We start from the raw sequence: 21,986 nt of genomic DNA on the forward strand, positions 1-21,986 counted from the left end.
TGGATAAAAGAGCAGATTCTCTACTCAAAAAGCATGGGACTCTACTTCACTCAGTAAGCCAGCCATGGCCTCTACAGTGGTGGCAAGAAATTTGGAGTGCTGGGTAGAAAAACTTATGAGCCATATACAAGCAGGCACATCAAGGAAGGACTTATTAGAATCTTTTCCTTTGATTTTGAAGTCAATTAGGTATATGGCTGACGCATCTGCAGAGTCAATCAAAATGGCAGCTAGGTCTTCCGCTTTGGTGAACTCAGCCAGACGGGCAGTCTGGCTTAAAACTTGGACAGGGGACACAGCCTCAAAAATCAAGCTTGTGGTCTTCCCTTTTCAGGTGATTTATTATTTGGTCCAGATTTAGAAAAAGTTCTGGACAGAACAGCGGACAAAAAGAAGGCTTCCCAGCCAAAAAGAAGCCACCCTTTAAGAAAAATTTTCGTGGTTTCAACAAACCTACAAAAAAGAGGAAAATAAAAAACGTGGTTTCCCCAAAGGGTAGAGGAAGGGGGAATTCTCTTTAAGTCCCCTCAGGACCAGCCCTCAAAGGACAAATGACAATCTAACCCCTGTGGGGGGGAGATTGTCCGCTTTCTTACCTCAGTGGAGTCTGTGGGTCAAAAGTCCCTTTAAAAAACATTATTGCACAGGGGTACAACTTGGAGTTCGCAGATTGTCCACCTTCCAGGTTTTATGTCACAGCCCTACCAAGGGATCAGGAGAAAGCTCCGCAATGATAATCCTGCTAAGGATTTGATAGAACAGGAAGTTATTGTCCAAGTCCAAAACAGGAGGGGAAAGGATTCTACTCCCACATTTTTTTAGTGAAAAAACCTTCAGGAAAGTTTCCGTTTGATCTTAAACCTAAAAGTTCTGAACAAGGTTATAAGGTACAAAACATTTCCGCATGGACACTATCATACAATTACATAACTTCTAACACCAGGGTGCTTCATGGCATCCCTAGACTTAGGGATGCCTATCTTCACATCCCAATAGCCAGGCGTCCCAGAAATTCTTTGTTTAGCAGTCAACTTAGGGACGTCAATTTGGCCCTCAGTTCAGGGCCTCTACCGTTCGGTCTGTCGTCCTCCCCCAGGAATATTCACGAAAGTGATGGCGGAAGCCTGGAGCCCCTTGAAACTGAGGGGGGTCTCGGTTTGTTCCCTACCTGGACGACCTTTCTGTTTTTCGCAGATTCAAGAGACAGTTGGTGACAGATCTTCAGATTTCACAATCAACATCTCAAGAGTTTGGGTTGGTTGTTGAATCTGGAGAAATCGGAACTAGACCCCTCACAGGAGACGAGTTCCTGGGTTACACCATCAAACTCAGATCCTCCAGAGAGTTTTTCCTTCCCCAAGAAAAAAATAGAAAAAATCAATTCCTCAATACGCAGATCCAGACAAATCTAGCTGTATCAGTAAGGACAGCTATGGCAGTTCTAGGCCTGTTACAGCTTCCAATACCTGCTGTACAATGGGCAAGACTGCACGCCAGGCCCTCTACAGAAAAATATCCTTCAAGTCTGGTCCCATCAGGAGCCCCGGGAAAAACTTTTAGCTAACTTCAAAAGCAAAAGAGGTCCCTTTGGTGGTGGAGAGATCAGGCCAATCTATCAAAGGTCTTTCTTGGGTCCTTCCTGTGGACAAGCTCTGACAACCGACGCAAGTTCCTGGGGTTGGGGGGGCTCACCTGGACGGGCAGACAGCACTAGGGTCTTGGTCCAAAGGGGAAGCAAGGAGGTCATCAAATTGGTGAAACTAAAGGCCATATTGATGGGTCTCTTGGCTTTCCAACAGATACTAAAAGGACATCATGTCAATTATTATCGGACAATACAACTGCAGTGGCCTATGTGACAAAACAGGGAGGGACCAGGAGTCAAGGTCTGATGGAACTCGCCAACCAACTATTATCTTGGGCGGAAATAAATTTAGCTTCCCTGTCGGCAGTTCACTTGAAGGGGACCCAAAACTTGCTAGCAGACCTACTGAGCAGGAGGAGGATTGTAAAGCAGAGTGGAGCCTAAATCAAGAAGTGTTCAATATGATCACAGTAAAGTGGGGTCTTCCTCAGGTGGATCTTTTTGCCAGTCATCAGAATTCCAAAGTCCAGGACTTCTTTTCCCTACACAGAGGGGATCAAGGGTTGGGCATAGACGCTCTAGCCACTCTGGGATTACTCCTCGTGCTCTGCGTTTCCCCCATTTCCTCTAATTCCGCTGGTATTGAGGAAATTCAGGGAAGAAAAGACAAGTCTAATTCTAATTGCTCCCTTCTGGTCAAAAAGGCCTTGGTTTGCAACAGTGTTAAATCTAGCTGTAAAACCCCCATGGAGACTTCCAGCCAGGAGGGACCTTCTAATGCAAGACTCAGTGTGTCACCCAGAGACAGACAGACTACATCTGTGCGCCTGGTTTCTGAAGAGGACATTCTAAAGGACAAGGGTTTATCTGACAAGGTAGTGAAAACCCTATTATCAAGTAGGAAGGAAGTACCATGTGGAAGTAAAATATATTTTAAATATATTTTAAAAAAACATTCTTAATATATTTTTCTCAAATATATTGCCATATATTTGAAATGCTACAATTTTGGCCAGATTCAATATATTTCAAAAATATATTTCAATATATTTGTGAATATATTATGGAATGCATTGTGAAATATGTTGCACATATATTCATAAATATATGTTAAATGTACTTCTGAATACATTTAGCAATATATTTATGCAACCATAAATATATTGCAATGTGCATTTTGGAATGCATTGTGAATATATTCAGAAATATATTGCTAAATGCATTCAGAAGTACATTTCACATATATTTATGAATATATGTGCAACATATTTCACAATGCATTCCAAAATATATTCACAAATATATTGAAATATATTTTTGAAATATATTGAATCTGGCCAAAATTGTAGCATTTCAAATATATGGCAATATATTTGGGAAAAATATATTAAGAATGTTTTTTTAAAATATATTTTAAATATAAATGTAAATGTACTTCTGAATGCAAAATTTTAAAACATACATTCCTATTACATTTTGAAATGCTGTGTATTTATATATTGTATTTTATATATTGTAGGCCTATAAAACTAGCAAACATTTGGAAAAAAAACAATAACACAGTACAATACACACAACTTTATTATCATGTAAATATACAAAAACTACAACACAGGGAATAGAAAGTGGTGTTAACTGTGGTAAATGACATTAATGACATAAAAGTTTGTGGTATTCTACTGAGGTTCCTGATGTTTCCCTTCAGGTGATATTTCAAAGCTGCAATTTTTCTCGTAACAGCGTCACTGATCACAGCTTATGAAGTCCCAGGAAACTTTGCCAAAGTAGCAGCTTTAAAAAGAAAATGGAAAATATTAGACTTCTTAGATTTTCCCTGTGAATCTAAAGCCATATAAGAAGACCCTTTTCACACTGCAGCGCTGCTAAAGCTCCGGCGGTTTTGCAGTGTTTTTGTAGCACTTTAGTTTTTTTTTTTTTTTTTTTTTAAAGGGAAAAAGACCAGTTTTTAATGCGCTTTTAGGGTGCTTTGGAAGCACTGCCCATTAATTTCAATAGGCAGGTGCATTTTAGGAGCAGCGCTCCCAACCCGCCCCAGATGCTGCTTGCAGGACTTTTTCTAATGTTGCGCAAGCGCACCGCCCCAGTGTGAAATTACTCATTGCACTGAAAGGCTATTTCTAGCACTAAAACGCCTGAAAACTGCCTCAGTGTGAAAGGAGTCTAACAGATGCAGCTGAGTAAATAAAACTAACAAAATTAAGCATGTATAAAAACTTCAAAATATTGTAGACTTTTCAAAAATCAGTATAAAAATAAACATCTTGCCTTATTAGTTCAGACTACTACCAGACTGAGCAAGATATCTCATTTTGACACAACAGTCAAATTGGCTTACAGTCTACATGTCAAAGCTGATGTTTTCATAGGGTATAATTGTACCCGCTTCTCTCCATCTCTCAGCCGCTTGGAGGCACCGCCTTAAAAGTTACTTTTTATTGAAGTGGTTTGTAAAGACACAAGGGTTTTTAACCTTCATGTATTCTATGCATGAAGGTAAAAAAAAAAACTTCTGTGTGCAGCAGCCCCCTATACTTACATGAGCCCCCTCTCGATCCAGCGATGTCCATGAGAGCCTTGTCTCTTCAGGGACTTGCACTGCTGATTGGCTTTCTGTAGCGGTGGGAGCTATAGGCTCACGATGCTATCAATCACAGCCAGTGAGCTAATTAGGAGATGGAGTCAAGGCAAGGCTCAGTGTGTGATTGGACACACAGAGCTCTGGTTCAGGAGCACCGACATGGGACCTGAGAAGAGAAGGATCTGAGCTGCTCTGTACAAAAACCCTTACACAGAGCAGGTAAATAGGAGTAGGACATGTTTGATATTTTTTAAAAAAAAGACGTTTTAATGTTTCGGTACCAAAAGAAAACCTACCTGTTTAGGCCTTGAGTACGACACTTGACAAGGAGATGAGCTCAACTCTTCAGACGGGACAGAAGGTGATGCACACAATACACCCACACAGGATGAACTTCCACCATCATTCTTCAGTGCTATTAGCTGCGCTCTTGTGGTTTTCAAAGTATCCATTACACCAGGCAAATCTATGGAAATGCATAAAAACTTTTTAAGTAACATAATGGCCTATTTTCTCACTATATCCATTCATTTCATTTGTTAGAAATTGATGACATGGAAAAAATGTACTTTTACATGATTAGAGGGCTTCCTCCAGTCTGCTGCTGACCCCCCCACTAGATCAAAAATATTCCAGGAGGGTTTCTCCCAAGGTAAAAGTAAAGATGTTCCACAAAACAAAAATCCTACTTGTGTATATAGTATGTAGTTACCTCACTGATACTATAATGAATAGTACAGTAAACTCCCAGTTACCCAATGATCCCCATTGGTACTGTTGTTTCTGGTTGCTTGAGAGCTAATAGTAACTCTCAAGCATCCACCTCCTATGGCACCGTGACCCCCACTTAGAAGCTAAAGGGGGTAGGGATTGGGGGTAGGGTTTTACCACCCCCAAATTCACATGTGAATGAGCCTTAAAAGTGCTATTGCCAAATGCAACTAAGGGCTCATTCACAAGTGCGGTATGCAGGCACGTGATTGCAGCGCGGTAGTACGGCAATTATAGGTTTTAGTCAGGTGTGAGGAGGCAACATTGGAGGACACTGTGCCCAGTGATCTTTCACTTCTCCCATGTTGTTCAGGTAGATCTCCACCTCTCTAAGGCCCCGTACACACGAGGGGATATCCGCTGGAAACGGCCCGCCGGACCGTTTCCAGCGGAGATTCCTCCTCCGGATTTTGATCTGATGGCTTGTACACACCATCGGATCAAAATCCGCGCGGAATACATTCGTGGTGACGTGTCGCCGCGACGATGACGCGGCGACGTGCGCGACGCTGGAAGGTAAGTACTTCCAGGCATGCGTCGAATCATTACGACGCATGCGAGGGAGGGGAGCGGACAGATTGATCCGGTGAGTCTGTACAGACGACCGGATCAATCCGCTGGACACGATTCAAGCGGATAGATTTCTTAGCATGCTAAGAAATTTCTATCCGCTTGAAAACGATCGGCCGGAGGAATCTCTGCGGATAAATATCCGCTAGGCCGTACAGACGACCGGATTTGTCCGCTGGAACTGATCCGCGGATCAATCCCAGCGGATAGATCGGTCGTGTGTACGAGGCCTAAGGTTGCCTAACTCTGCCATAAAACACTGTAGAATGAAAGGGAAAATGATTGGTCAAACAGAAAATAAAGATAAAAAAAAAATCAGTACTGGTGGAATAACACACAATAAATACATAAAAAATGAAAAGACTGCGCCAATATAAAAAATTCGATTAAAATACAAAAATTTCACCAATACCAATTCACATTGAAATATTGGCATCCAGGGGCTGATATGCCAAAAACGGTGCACAATAATTAACCAAAACAAAAAATCAGAGTGCACGGAAAAATTAGTATATAAATTCACAAAATGAATGTCCAATAATATGTATAAACATTGAGAGGTTAATACGCCAAATTGGTGATCCCAAAATTGTATGCCAACAGCACACAATTGGCAAACCAAACCTCAAAAGTTCTTAATGATATCGCCACAAAACTCAAACACTGATGACCAAATGAATAATGAAGGATGATGCAGATATGATGATCAGATACAGTGCCAGTTGAATGCAATGATATAAAAAAATGGAAGGTGCCACCACCGTAATTAAGTTGTCTGCTTACCAAAGGCAAGTTGTCTCAGTTGTTGGTTTCCTTCTTCCAAGTGCCTATTCCGGTTTTCCATTCACCAGCTGTCAGTCTTGGTCAGGTGCTTTGACAGCGGCTGGCGGCCCATCTGTCAAAATCCCCCCAAAAAATAAAAAATGTTAGCTTTCCACCTCCACACCCCATCCACCCCCCCTCACACACACATACACACACACACACACACACACACATACCCCATCCACCACCCCCCCCCCCCCCCCACACACACACCGCTAACCTTCTTCTGCACAATTTATTTGATGGCAGCTGAAGGTAAACAGCAGGTAGTGGGGGAACCATAGCCAGACTGCCATTGGCTGTTTAAATTTTAAAATTAGGCTGACTATTGCGCCCCCTTCCCACTGCCTGCTGTCAATCAGCAGAGGAAAATAGGTGTATATACAATAATGCGCAAACCAAATATTAGTGTAGATCAGGCTGCCAACATACCATATGGATGTAAGGTGAAAAAATGTGAAAAAGAAAATGTAGCGCCCAAAAATATATGAAGACCCTAAAAAGGGTGAAATTGATGTGTACCCTGAGGGTGGATGACTTAATAACTAAGTCCAGCACCTCTAAATACACAATAGTGAAATTGTGAAGTGAGCATTGGGAGCTGTGGTGTGAAAAATGCTCCTATATGGCAAAATTACAGACAGATCTGTGCTCAAACCAAGATCAACAAGCAAATATACATATGTGAAATACCTGTGGTGTAAACCACCATACATGTGTTGAAAAATAAAATGAAACCAACAAAGTGATATATATATATAACCAAACTGGATGTTTGTAGTAAAGAGACAAAGAGTTAGCTGTAAAAACAGTCCTCCAAAACCAACATTCCACTGTTGATCAGGTGTGCCTCAATGACGTAGGCATAAACCCAATCCTGCAAAAAAACAAAGTCTGCTGGGGAATGTGGAGTCAAAATTACATATATGAACTTCCAGTGTTGGGTGGAGCAGATATCTTCAAATACAACTGTCTTCAGTGCTGGACAAGTAAATAAGTAAATGGGTGGGTACCCTTACCAGAACTGGTGGACCCTCTCAACCACCATACGGTGGGAGGGTCGTCAGAGCTTGTATAGACCGATTGTCTGGGTCCAGGGGTCCTCACTCCGCGTGTCCAAACCAGAAATGGTTACTGAAGCACTTGTTCTTCCAGGATAGATGACCGAGGTCAGTTAATCGATAGTAGCTCAAAACACCCAAAGTGGTATAAGAAAGAAAAAATAGAGGTGCTCCTCATAGTGTAAAAACGTTTAATAAAAAAGCATTTCAAGTACACACACGTGGCAAGGAATGCAGTAGAAATATAAAAAACTTGAAATAGCCACACTTGAAAAAGGTCACTCCGCTAAAAATCAAACGAATAAAATAGCAAAAAGAAAAATACAGCAGCAAACTCCCACCTTGGATAAAGGTGTGGGGAGTATTCCAAACAAAGTTGAGAGTGCAATGGGGATGCAGTGGAGTAATCACCCGACCGGTTTCGTCGCTAACGGACTTCAACTGGGGTAATCAGCAGAGGAAGACCTGAAGAAGAATGTTCTCCTTCAAATCCTCTCCTTTGCTGATTGACAACAGGCAGTGGGCGGGTGCAATAGCCCACTAGCTATTGGCTACTGCAATTTAAAATAGTCAATAGCAACCTGGTTATTGATTCCCCTGCTATCTGCTCTTTTTTCCTGTATTCTGACAGTGGCTGTTAGAATAGAAAAAAAGGCCTAGGTGTCAACTGATATCAGGCTACTTCTGGGGCAGCTGGATGTAAACAGAATATCAGTACCTCATATTGTTATCGGCCTGAAAGGTGGCCCATAATTGGTATCTGTATGAAAAAATCCATATCTGTTGGCACCTAGTAGCAGGGCAGATAATATGCAAAAGGGGAGGGAGACATAAAACATTGGTAGCACTGTGCCCTGACATTATAATGGGGTATATTTACTAAAGGCAAATCCACTTTGCACTACAAGTGCACTTGGAAGTGCAGTCGCTGTAGATCTGAAGGGGACATGAAAAAAAAAAAGCATTTTTGCTTGTACATGATTGGATGATAAAATCAGCAGAGCTTCCCCTCATTTCAGATCTTCCCCTCCGATCTATAGCGACTGCATTTTCAAGTGCACTTGTAGTGCAACATGGATTTGCCTTCAGTAAATCAACCCCTATGCTGCATGGTGAGTGGATATAGAATGGAAGCCGTATAATATTATATGAAGCAGGGTGCACTGAAAGTATGCTACACAGTCACTGGATATAACATGGAAGCCACACATATTATATGAAGCAGAGTGACATGCTGTGGAAGAGGAGCTCTATAATATTACATTACTGTGCACATGCTGCATGGTAACTGGGAAGGTGAATGCACACAGAATGAGAACTATTCAGCAGGAAATAGACAAATACAACTTAACTCATGCACCAAACTGTCACAATTCTAATATTATTTGATAGAAGGCATACCTTTAATCCAGGAGAATCCATCCAGCAGAAAACAGAGAGAGTGTCTCCACCATGCCATGCTTTCCTTTTCAGACTAAGCCTTACAGGAAGTGAGAGGTGGAAGTTCACCACCCCTCTTGTTCCCACCCAGCTTACTTCCTGTCTTCCTGTATTATGATAGAAGTCTGTCTGTTTGAAGAGTTTTTCCCAGGGCAGGATTTACATATTAGAAGATTGAAGGCACAGAAATCACAGACCCACATCCCAATAAAAGGAATGAAAAAAAAAGAAATGAGAAAAATATTTATACATGTAAGTAAGTGATGGGAGAGGCATTCTAGCTATATATATATATATATATATATATATATATATATATATATATATATATATATATATACAGGGCTTTTTTTCAGGGGGAACTTGGGGGAACTCAGTTCCACTACCTTTGGCTCAGACCCTTTGGTGCCTCCGCTCACCACAATCATTTGTAAACACAGAAGTCTGGTTTCTGTGTTTACAAGTGACAGCTCTGCACTCTGTGTGTAACCCTCCTGCACCTATTTTCTGAGAAAAAAAGCTCTATATATATATATATATATATATATATATATATATATATATATATATACACACACACATACACGCTGTATATTCATTCTGCTATGTGTGTGTGTGTGTGTGTGTGTGTATATATATATATATATATCAGATATACTCTATGTGTGTGTGTGTATGTATGTATGTGTATATATATATATTATATACACACACATATATACTGTGTATATACACACACAAGAATGCAGCTCTCATCACTTCCATATTTATCTTCCAGCCCAGCCTAGTATTGGCACATGACAACATTGCAGCTTGGGCAGGGATATGACACTTAAAGCGAAGTTCCACCCAAAAGTGGAAGCTCCACTTATTTGCCTCCCCCCCCCTACTTTGCCACATTTGCCACCTTTCGGGGGAGGGGAGCAGGTTCCTGTTTTTGACAGGTACCTGTCCCAACTTCCGAGAGATCTCGCTGTGGTAGATGCGTTTCCGATGCTTTTCTGCATGCGTGTTTTTGATGCATTCCAGGGCATGTTTGGTGTGTTTTTAAAGCATTCCAGTGCATTTTCCTCCTTTTTTTCTTAACCTTAGATAAGGACATGTGCATTCAGGTGCATTCTAGTGCGTTTTTGATGTGCTTTACAGTGTTCCATTACAGTCCAGTGCAGGAAAAATGCAGCATGCTCTACTTTTTTTCTGGAACTGCAAGCACTGGTGTGAATTATGCCATTAAAAACCATATATCCTACTTTCCATGCAGAAAAAAAAAACGCACTGGACTGCATGTGGTGTGAATTGGCCCCTATAGGGAATGGCGGCAGCAGCAACCGAGAGCCAATGGAAACATTGGCTGTGGTACCAACATCGCCGGATTCCAGGACAGGTAAGTGTCCTAATATTAAGTCAGCAGCTGTAGTATGTGTACAGTATGGGGGTTATTTACTAAAGGCAAATTCACTTTGCACTACAAGTGCAAAGTGCACTTGAAATTGCACTGAAAGTGCACATGTAAGTGCAGGCGCTGTAAATCTGAGGGGTAGATCTGAAATGAGGGGAAGCTCTGCTGATTTTATCATCCAATCATGTGCAAGCTAAAATGCTGTTTTTTTATTTTCATTTCTCCCCTCGGATCTACAGCGACTGCACTTCCAAGTGCACTTTCCTTGCAATTTCAAGTGCACTTTGCATTTGTAGTTTGCACTTGTAGTGCAAAGTGGATTTGCCTTTAGTAAATAACCCCCTTTGTGTAGCTGCTGAGTTTTAATTTTGTGCTGGGGAGAACTTTAATATCCCAATTCCTTTTATTTGGCTGCTGGAATTACCCTTCGGCAGGTACTAAGTCCAAACAATGGACTGGACTTAGTATAAAAAGAATATACAGTATATATACTATATATACTATATTGCCAAAAGTATTAGGACACCTGCCTTTACATGCACATGAACTTTAATGGCATCCCAGTCTATAACAGATTCAATTCCTCTGGGAAGGCTGTCCTATGGGAATGTTTGACCATTCTTCCAGAAGCACATTCATCCCAAAGGTGTTCTATCAGGTTGAGGTCAGGACTCTGTGCAGGCCAGTCAAGTTCCTCCACCCCAAACTCGCTCATCCATGTCTTTATGGACCTTGCTTTGTGCACTGCTCCAAATCATTTGGTGGAGGAGGGATTATGGTGTGGGGTTGTTTTTCAGGGGTTGGGCTTGGCTCCTTAGTTCCAGTGAAGGGAACTCTTAAAGCGTCAGCATACCAAGACATTTTGGAAAATTTCATGCCCCCAACTTTGTGGGAACAGTTTGGGGACAGCCCCTTCCTGTTCCAACATGACTGCCCACCAGTGCACAAAGCAAGGACCATAAAGACACTGATGAGGGAGTTTGGTAATAATAGTGCAACTACTGATTCATGGATTAAACAGAACATTGATGATTTATATCCGGAGTTTCTCTCGGTACCCTGTAAGCAGACAAGACCCTTGTACTGTGGAGGTGGATGTCTGTGAAGGTTCTCATTCATTCAGGTCAATCAATAAATCAAACTAACTGGACTTGCTGTATTTTAAGACGTTTTGCTGGCCCGCCGACAAGTGTTCTCAATTCAGAATGACATTCTTTGGGAATGGAAAGTGGATGCGAGAGGTTTATCTGCTTTGTATTAAAGCGGAGGTTCACCCGTATATATTACTTTTTTCCCTTAGATTCCTGCTCGTTTTGTCTAGGGGAATCGGCTAGATGTTTTAAAATATGAGCCATACTTACCGTTTACGAGATGCATCTTCTCCGTCGCTTCCGGGTATGGGCTGCGGGACTGGGCGTTCCTTCTTGATTGACAGTCTTCCGAGAGGCTTCTGACGGTCGCATCCATCGCGTCACGATTTTCCGAAAGAAGCCGAACGTCGGTGCGCAGGCGCAGTATAGAGCCGCACCGACGTTCGGCTTCTTTCGGCTACGAGTGACGCGATGGATGCGACCGTCGGAAGCCTCTCGGAAGACTGTCAATCAAGAAGGAACGCCCGCTCCCGAAGACCCATACCCGGAAGCGACGGAGAAGATGCATCTCGAAAACGGGTAAGTACGGATCATATTTTAAAAAAAAATAGCCGATTCCCCTAGACAAAACGAGCAGGAATCTAAGGGGAGAAGAGAAAAAAAACGAATTGGGTGAACTCCCGCTTTAAATGGATTATGTGCTTAAAATCTTATAAAAAAAATGTAATATTTTATTTGAATCTTTTGGTTTTTATTTTATTTTTTTATTTTAAAAGGAGTAAAACAAACCATTTTAAAATGGGAGTGGCTCTCTTATAAATGTATTCAGAATGTTATCTATGTCATAGTTACAAAAATGTCAGAAAAAATATATGTTGAAATGTCTTTATTAGACATTAAGGGGCAGATCCACAAAGATCTGCCCGGCGCATTGTATCTGAGATACGCTACGCCGCCGTACCTTACCTGGCTTTGGTTCGAATCCTTAAAGATTTTGCGCCGTAAGTTACGGCGGCGTAGTGTATCTCAAGCGGCGTAACGGCGTGGAATTCAAATGCGGCGAGTAGGGGGCGTGTTTCATTTAAATGAAGCGCGTCCCCATGCCAAACGAACTGCGCATGCTCCGTTCCTAAATTTCCCACCGTGCATTGCGCTAAATGACGTCGCAAGGATGTCATTGTTTTGACGTGGACGTAAATTACGTCCATCCCGATTCACGGACGACTTACGCGAACGTAAAAAAAAAATTCAAATTAAACGCGGGAACGACGGCCATACTTAACATAGCAGGTTTAACTATATGCCACCAAATAGCAGCTTTAACTATACGCCGAAAAAAGCCGACTAGAGACGACGTAAAAGAATGCGATGGCCGCTCGTACGTTCGTGGATTGTCGGAAATAGCTAATTTGCATACTCGACGCAGAAAACGACGTGAACGCCACCCAGCGGACGCCGAAGAATTGCATCTTAGATCCGAAGACGTACTCCTGTCGGATCTAACCCAGATGCCGTCGTATCTTGTTTTGAGGATTCAAAACAAAGATACGACGCGGGAAATTTGAAAGTACGCCGGCGTATCAGTAGCTTGTGAATCTGCCCCTAAATATTTTCAGAAAAACATATTTTAAAAATATATTTTCTAATATATATCTTTGGAAAATACATTTAAATTATATTTTTGGAATGCATTTACAAGTATATTTAAAGATATATGTTCAAATGCATTTTTTTATATGTTCAAAAATATCTGAAACATATATTTACAAACATATATTTTCACATATATGCCTTTGGAAAATATATTAAAATTATATTTTTGGAACACATTTACAAATATATGTAAAAATATATGTTGAAATTACTTTTTTATGTGTTAAAAAAAATCTGAAGAATATATTTTAAAAATATATTTTCCAATATATGTCTTTGGAAAATGCATTTAAATTATATTTTGGAATGCCTTTACAAGTATATTTAAAAATATATGTTTAAATGCATTTTTTTAGATGCTCAAAAATATCTGGCAAATATATTAAAAAGAATATATTTTCAAATATATGCCTTTGGAAAATATATTTTAATTTACATTTTTGGAATAGATGTAAAAATATATTTGCGTACGCCAATATATTGTAAATATATTTAAAATATATAATTGTTTTTAATAAATATATTGGAAATATATTTTTCTTCCATATGGGTAACCAGATCTATTTACAAGAAGGTCTGGAAAGTTTTTAATTCTTGGTGTTCTGCCAAGGATTTTCAAGTCAAAAGCGTGGTCTCGGTTCTAGAGTTTCTCCATGAGGGAATGGAGAAGGGTCTGGCAGCTAGTACGCTTAAAACGCAGGTAGCAGCCCTTTCCGTTTATTTTGAAAAAACACTGTCTAGTGAACCGTTAATTTCCAGGTTTTTCAGAGCACTATCAAGAAACAGACCAGTGACTCTTAAAAATTTTCCAAGTTGGGACTTATCAGTTGTCTTACAAGGTCTAACAGGGGATCCGTTTGAACCGTTAGTAAGTGTTTCTTTGAGGAACTTAGTTCTAAAAACAGTCTTTTTGGTGGCAATAACTTCAGCAAGGAGAGTTAGTGAGCTACAAGCACTAGCCATTACTGAACCTTTTTTAAGAATCTTTTCGGATCGAGTAGTCCTGCAGACAGATCCTGCCTTTCTCCCAAAAGTGGCATCAAAATTTCACCGTTCACAGGAAATTGTTTTACCCACTTTTTCTTTAAACCCTTCCAACGCTGGAGAAGAAGCGTTTCATACGTTAGATGTGAAAAGGTGTCTTGAACAATACCTCTCAGTCACTAGAGAGTTTAGAAAAACAAATGCTTTGTTTATAGTTTTTTCAGGACCTCGTAAAGGAGAAAAAGCGTCCAAAAGTACGATAGCAAGGTGGCTTAAACTCACAATTACGGAAGCCTACAAAGCCAAAGGACTAACGCCTCCCTTAGGCATCCTACCACATTCCACAAGATCAACTGCAGTATCTTGGGCTGAAAGAGCAGGTGCTACACCTGAGCAAATTTGCAAGGCCGCCACCTGGTCCAACTACTCAACGTTCTTAAGACACTACAGGTTGGACCTATTGTCTGCCGCAGATCAGGCCTTTGGCAGAAAGGTGCTGCAGGCAGTAGTCCCACCCTAGGGTAAGTTACTTGTTTATCCTCTCCAAGGTTGTCCTGAAAGGCGATTAGAGAAAGACTTAGTTAGAACTTACCGGTGACGGTATTTCTAAGAGCCTTTCAGGACAACCGCTATTTCCCTCCCTTGACATATGTTAAAGTAATAAGTATAAATCTATCATGGTGTTGTGGTTTTCTGTGCTTTGTCTTCCAGAGAGTCGGACCACAATAACTGAAGCCATGGTGGAAGAGGAGGGTTTTAAAAGGATTAGCATGTGTTTCCTAATGAAGAGGCGGAGCTGCGCTCTCTCCAAGGTTGTCCTGAAAGGCTCTTAGAAATACCGTCACCGGTAAGTTCTAACTAAGTCTTTTTTTTTTTTTTTTTTTAACAGTGATTTATATTTTTAGGGGGGGGGGGCAGTGGATTGTCGGTGTGTGTGTGTGTGTGTGTGTGTGTGTGTGTGTGTGTGTGTTTTTTTTTTTATTTAAAAAAAATATTTATTGCAATTTTTTATTTTTTTGTTTTTTTAATCAGCCCTGTTGGGGGTCTTTGGGGAGATATCCGGGGTCTTAAAGGGGTTGTGAAGGAAATTTTTTCCTAAATATGTTCCTTTTACCTTAGTGCAGTCCCCCTTCACTTACCTCATCCTTCCATTTTGCTTTTAAATGTCCTTATTTCTTCTGAGAAATCCTCACTTCCTGTTCTTCTGTCTGGAACTCCACACAGTAATGCAGGGCTTTCTCCCTGGTGTGGAGAAAGCCTCTTGAAGGGGGGGGGGGGGGGCTAATAATCAGATTATCGTACGATCGATTCAAAATCGATATTTTTTGGGTGGATTTTCTGATCATGTGTACCGGGCTCAAGGGGTACACACTGTCTTCTTTCGATGCCGCATTCCCATTCATGGCGCCTCCGCATCTCCATTCACTTATATAGACAGACTGCACACCGCTCAGCGCTGGGAAACAAATGTAAACAATCGGCTCTTCACGCCGTATGGAGATCCGCGCCATTGTGAATGTAGACTTTGAGCTTCACTTTTTATTTTTATTTTTTTTTCCCTTTACAGCCCCTTTAACCACTTAAGCCCCGGACCATATTGCTGCCTAAAGACCCAAGGGGTTTTTACAGTTCGGGACTGCGTCGCTTTAACAGACAATTGCGCGGTCGTGCGACGTGGCTCCCAAACAAAATTGGCGTCCTTTTTTCCCCACAAATAGAGCTTTCTTTTGGTGGTATTTGATCACCTCTGCGGTTTTTATTTTTTGCGCTTTAAACAAAAATAGAGCGACAATTTTGAAAAAAATGCAATATTTTTTACTTTTTGCTGTAATAAATATCCCCCAAAAACATATATAAAAAATTTTTTTCCTCAGTTTAGGCCGATACGTATTCTTCTACCTATTTTTGGTAAAAAAAATCGCAATAATCGTTTATCGGTTGGTTTGCGCAAAATTTATAGCGTTTACAAAAAATAGTTTTTTTGCATTTTTATTTATTTTATTTTTTTTACTACTAATGGCGGCGATCAGCGATTTTTTTTCCGTGACTGCGACATTATGGCGGACACTTCGGACAATTTTGACACATTTTTGGGACAATTGTCATTTTCACAGCAAAAAATGCATTTAAATTGCATTGTTTATTGTGAAAATGACAGTTGCAGTTTGGGAGTTAACCACAGGGGGCGCTGTAGGAGTTAGGGTTTACTTTGTGTGTGTTTACTAGTGTAGGGGGGTGTGGCTGTAGGAATGACGTCATCAATCGTGTCTTCCCTATAAAGGGAATGACGCGATCGATGCGCCGACACAGTGAAGCACGGGGAAGCCGCGTTTACACACGGCTCTCCCCGTTCTTCAGCTCCGGGGAGCAATCGCGACGGAGCGGCTATAAACAAATAGCCGCGCCGTCGTCCCGGATCGCTCCCCGAGCGGACCCGACCTCCGCATGTACCGGGGGGGGGTCCCGATCGGACCCCCCACCCACGTCTAGCAGAGGACGTACAGGTACGTACATGTGCCTGTCCGTGCCATTCTGCTGACGTATATGTACATGAGGAGGTCGGGAAGTGGTTAATAGTGTTGAGCAGAATATGCCATATTCGATTTCGCGTTATATCTCGAATATATATTCGAATATTCGAGATATATTCGCTAAATTCGAATATTCGTGATATTTTATCGAAATTAAATGATTGCGATTTTTCGCTATTGCGAATGCGAAAATAATTGCGATTTTTTGATAACTGCGGTAGGAGCACTCTGATTGGCTCAGAATATTCGTGATATTTTATCGAAATATCGCAACATGCGAATGCGATATTTATTGCGCAATTTCGAGAAATGCTGGAGGAGCGCTCTGATTGGCTCAGAATATTCGTGATATTTTATCGAAATATCGCAACATGCGAATGCGATATTTATTGCGCAATTTCGACAAATGCTGTAGGAGCACTCTGATTGGCTCAGAATATTCGTGATATTTTACAATACAAAATAATTGCGAATATTCGGCAAATGCGGAAGGAGCACTCTGATTGGCTCAGAATATTCTTGATATTTTACAATACAAAATAATTGCGAATATTCGGCAAATGCAGAAGGAGCACTCTGATTGGCTCAGAATATTCTTGATATTTTACAATACAAAATAATTGCGAATATTCGGCAAATGCTGAAGGAGCACTCTGATTGGCTCAGAATATTCGTGATATTTTACAATACAAAATAAAAAGTGTTTTGCATTGGTGGTGATTCTTTACTCTATCCATCTGTCACAGCCGTTTGTCAATCAAACACCTTGAAGATTGAACACGTTCATGCTGCATGCTTTGGACTTTTTTTCACTTCACATATCAAAGACATTTTTATGAAAGATTATTTTTCTATTATTGGGACTATATTTCTTTATATATTTGTTTCACTGTGTATTTCACAAGTTATTTGCGCTTGCTTATTTTATAATTTGCCCACATGTCTTGTCACTAGACATATATTTTTTATTCTTGTAGAGCGACTCCATTTTCTGTCTTGTATTAATTTATGTTGTATAACATTTTTGAGTTGCTGCTGTATTCTCCCCTTTTTTAAGGTATGCGCAATTTTTTCCTTCTTACAAAAAATAATAATATCAAACATACAAATATTCATAACAGAAACATACACAAAGCCCCCCCCCTTTTGCATCAGAGACAATCAGAGTTCTCCTACCACAGTTATCGAAAATTTGCAATCATTTTCGCATTCGCAATAGCGAAAAATCGCAATTTTTTTTTTTTCAATTTGGCAACATAAAAGGATCACCTCAGCTTAGCTACTCGGCCCAGGGTCTCTAATCATACCAGCAATGCTTTTAGACGTCGATAGGATGTGATTTGTTTTAAAAATCAAATTGAAAAAATGCGAATATTCGGAATTGCGAATATTCACCGCGAAATTCGAAATATAGCACGATTTCTCGAATATGCTATATTCGAGTCGAATATTCGCAATGCGAATATTCGTGAGCAACACTAGTGGTTAACAGACCTCTGACATCTCCCCTTTAAGACAGAGAAAGGGACTAAGGACACAGATTCCACAGTCCCTTTCTCGGCAGCCTCAGCTAAAATGAATGGAGAGAAGCTCCTCTCCATTCATAAACTGAAGCATTGTAAACACAGGTTACGATGCTCAGTTGTGTGAATGGACAGAGTCGGTGATCACTGACTCTGTTCATTCGGAAAAAGTAGGAGCCGGATTTAGCGGCTCCTACCTCCGCTCTCCATCCTGACAAATTGAGGGGGGAGAAGACGGCACGGAGAGGGGAGAAGACAGCACGGGGCATTGAGGGGGGGAGAAGACGGCAAGGAGGGGGGAGAAGACGGCAAGGAGCACGGAGCATGGGGGGAGAAGACGGCAAGGAGCACGGAGCATGGGGGGAGAAGACAGAAAGGAGGGGGGAGAAGACGGCAAGGAGCACGGAGCATGGGGGGAGAAGACGGCAAGGAGCACGGAGCATGGGGGGAGAAGACAGAAAGGAGGGGGGAGAAGACGGCAAGGAGCACGGAGCATGGGGGGGAGAAGACGGCAAGGAGCATGGAGCATGGGGGGAGAAGACGGCAAGGAGCATGGAGCATGGGGGGAGAAGACGGCAAGGAGCATGGAGCATGGGGGGAGAAGACAGCAAGGAGCACAGAGCATGGGGGGAGAAGACGGCAAGGAGCACAGAGCATGGGGGGAGAAGACGGCAAGGAGCACAGAGCACGGGGGGAGAAGACGGCAAGGAACACGGGGGGGAGAAGACGGCAAGGAACACGGGGGGAGAAGACGGCAAGGAACACGGGGGGAGAAGACGGCAAGGAACACGGGGGGGAGAAGACGGCAAGGAACACGGGGGGGAGAAGACGGCAAGGAACACGGGGGGGAGAAGACGGCAAGGAACACGGGGGGGAGAAGACGGCAAGGAACACGGGGGGGAGAAGACGGCAAGGAACACGGGGGGGAGAAGACGGCAAGGAACACGGGGGGGAGAAGACGGCAAGGAACACGGGGGGGAGAAGACGGCAAGGAACACGGGGGGGAGAAGACGGCAAGGAACACGGGGGGGAGAAGACGGCAAGGAACACGGGGGGGAGAAGACGGCAAGGAACACGGGGGGGAGAAGACGGCAAGGAACACGGGGGGGAGAAGACGGCAAGGAACACGGGGGGGAGAAGACGGCAAGGAACACGGGGGGGAGAAGACGGCAAGGAACACGGGGGGGAGAAGACGGCAAGGAACACGGGGGGGAGAAGACGGCAAGGAACACGGGGGGGAGAAGACGGCAAGGAACACGGGGGGGAGAAGACGGCAAGGAACACGGGGGGGAGAAGACGGCAAGGAACACGGGGGGGAGAAGACGGCAAGGAACACGGGGGGGAGAAGACGGCAAGGAACACGGGGGGAGAAGACGGCAAGGAACACGGGGGGGAGAAGACGGCAAGGAACACGGGGGGGAGAAGACGGCAAGGAACACAGGGGGAGAAGACGGCAAGGAACACGGGGGGAGAAAATACAAATACTCGGGTAAATGCTCGGTATCGATACTAGTATTGGTATCGGGACATCCCTAGTTCTAATAATCAGATTATCGTACGATCGATTCAAAATCGATATTTTTTGGGGTGGATTTTCTGATCATGTGTACCGGGCTCAAGGGGTACACACTGTCTTCTTTCGATGCCGCATTCCCATCCATGGCGCCTCCGCATCTCCATTCACTTATATAGACAGACTGCACACCGCTCAGCGCTGGGAAACAAATGTAAACAATCGGCTCTTCACGCCGTATGGAGATCCGCGCCATTGTGAATGTAGACTTTGAGCTTCACTCCTTCCACACTTTTAGGGCTCATTCACATGTGCTTTTGGTCTCTGAAGAGTGATCCATGTCCGGATCACTCTTCAGAGAGCATTTGACAGGTTGTATTGCCTCCTCACTGCCTGCTTTAACTTCTTGAGTGCCACACTAGTGCGCCACAACCACGTGCATGTCACATGATTGCGGGGTGTTCGCAGAGCGGCCCTTTTCACGTGAACCATCATGACGGACAGGCACTGTGCCCGCTGACAGTGATCGGGTATAATTCCAGGGGGGGCATCATGCCCCCCACATGTGTTCACTCACGGCCACTGATGTAAGCTTATTTGTTTTTTGTTTATATATTATATTTTTTTGTATATACAGTATGTAACTATTTAAAATCTTCCAAACATACAGTTTGTTATTAAAAACAAACAAAAATATACTTTCTCTGCTGCTGCCTCTGCAGCTGAAGAGGGTAGCAGTTGAGTGCTCAACCATGGAGTTATAGTTATGCAGCATGAGGCTGTATATTCTGCAATATTTACATTTTTGGTAAACTCATTCAATTAATCCAAGCTCTTCAAGCTGAGATAACATGCACTGCATTGATGCATTCACACAAATTCACAGTAACCATGAGATAAAACAAAGTTCTGGAATATTATTTTATCCCATTGTTTTGTAAATCTATGTACACTACAAACTGTATGATTGAATCAGTTCTGATATCGCTGTTTTACTAACCTGGCAGCTTATTATTCTAAATAGGAAACCTTCATTTTGTTTGCAAATATTAACCACTTGAGACCCGTAGGACGTCAAATGACGTCCTGGACTTTGTGCGGTGATATCTGAATGATGCCTGCAGCTACAGGCATCATTCAGATATCGCGGTCTTCAGCCGGCGATTCTGTGCACCAGAAGAACGATCAAAGCGGCGGTTCCGCCGCTCGATCGTTCTTCTAGGCAGCGGGAGGGGATGTCCCCCCCTCCCGCCGCCATCCGGTGCTTCTCCGGGCTCTCCCGTGCCATCGGGGGCCGGAGAGCGAATCGGCCGGCGCTCGTTGGTGTACCATAGAGATGACTGGTGACCAGACGGTCACAGTCATCTCTATGACCGTCGGAGGACCGGGCGCGACGTTATGACGTCACGCCCGGTACCCGGAACTTCGGAAGTAAACAAAGCCGCAATCGCGGCTGTTGGCATGTAATCGTGATTTTTTTTTTCACCGATTTCATGCTTGTAAGCCTGGAGGAGAGATGTGGTGTCTTATTGTGTACATTCCTTGTAATAGGAATAAAAGTGATCAAAAAAAAAATGTTAAAAAAAAGTTAAAAAAAATAATAATAGTAAAAAAAAAAATTTAACGCCCCTGTCCCGGTCGCTCGCGTGCAGAAGCGAACGCGCATGCAAGTCCCGCCCACATATGTAAACACCGTTCAAACCCCACATGTGAGGTATCGTTGCGTGCGTTAGAGCGTGTGCAACAATTCTAGCACTAGACCTCCTCTGTAACTCAAAAATAGTAACCTGTAAAAAAATTTAAAGCGTCGCCTATGGAGATTTTTAAGTACCGAAGTTTGGCGCCATTCCATGAGTGTGCGCAATTTTAAAGCGTGACATGTTAGGTATCTATTTACTCGGCGTAACATCGTCTTTCAAATTATAGAAAAAAATTGGGCTAACTTTACTGTTTTGTTACTTTTTAATTCATGAAACAGTTTTTATCCCTTAAAAAAGGCGTTTGAAAAATTATTGCGCAAATACCGTGTGAGAAAAAAAGTTGCAATGACCGCCATTTTATTCCCTAGGGTGTCTGCTAAAAAAATATATATAATGTTTGGGGGTTCTGATTAATTTTCTAGCAAAATTTTTTTGATTTTTACATGAAGGAGAGCAGTGCCAAAATAGGCCCGGTAACAAAGTGGTTAAAGAGTCCAACTACCAGAAATAAGGAATTATTCTATTTAATAAGGACCTGTCATTTCAGATCCATCATGGCAGCGCCTGTTAGCGGGCATTCACTCACCTGCTGCCGCCACGTCCCTCAACAGCGGGTCAGAGGAGGATTTGCTGCGGGACAGAGATGACAATTTCTCTTTACAAATTATAAAAAATTGAGCCTTTTTACTAGTAATTTAAATCAAATCCACTCTGTAATTTTCCTATGAGTTGGGCCTTCTT

The 21,986-nt window shown here is 42.4% G+C and overlaps 1 long non-coding RNA gene across 1 annotated transcript; it reads right to left on the reverse strand.

Moving 5' to 3' along the window:
- Window positions 1-4,610: 4,610 nt before the first annotated feature.
- On the reverse strand, window positions 4,611-8,913 carry LOC120930287. Its single transcript, XR_005747686.1, has 3 exons — window positions 8,813-8,913; window positions 6,309-6,420; window positions 4,611-4,650 (listed from the first exon to the last, which is right to left on the reverse strand). It is a non-coding gene; the product is annotated as an uncharacterized LOC120930287 (long non-coding RNA).
- Window positions 8,914-21,986: the final 13,073 nt, after the last annotated feature.

The sequence above is a fragment of the Rana temporaria genome, chromosome 3 (assembly GCF_905171775.1).
Source record: "Rana temporaria chromosome 3, aRanTem1.1, whole genome shotgun sequence".
Lineage (NCBI taxonomy): Eukaryota > Metazoa > Chordata > Amphibia > Anura > Ranidae > Rana > Rana temporaria.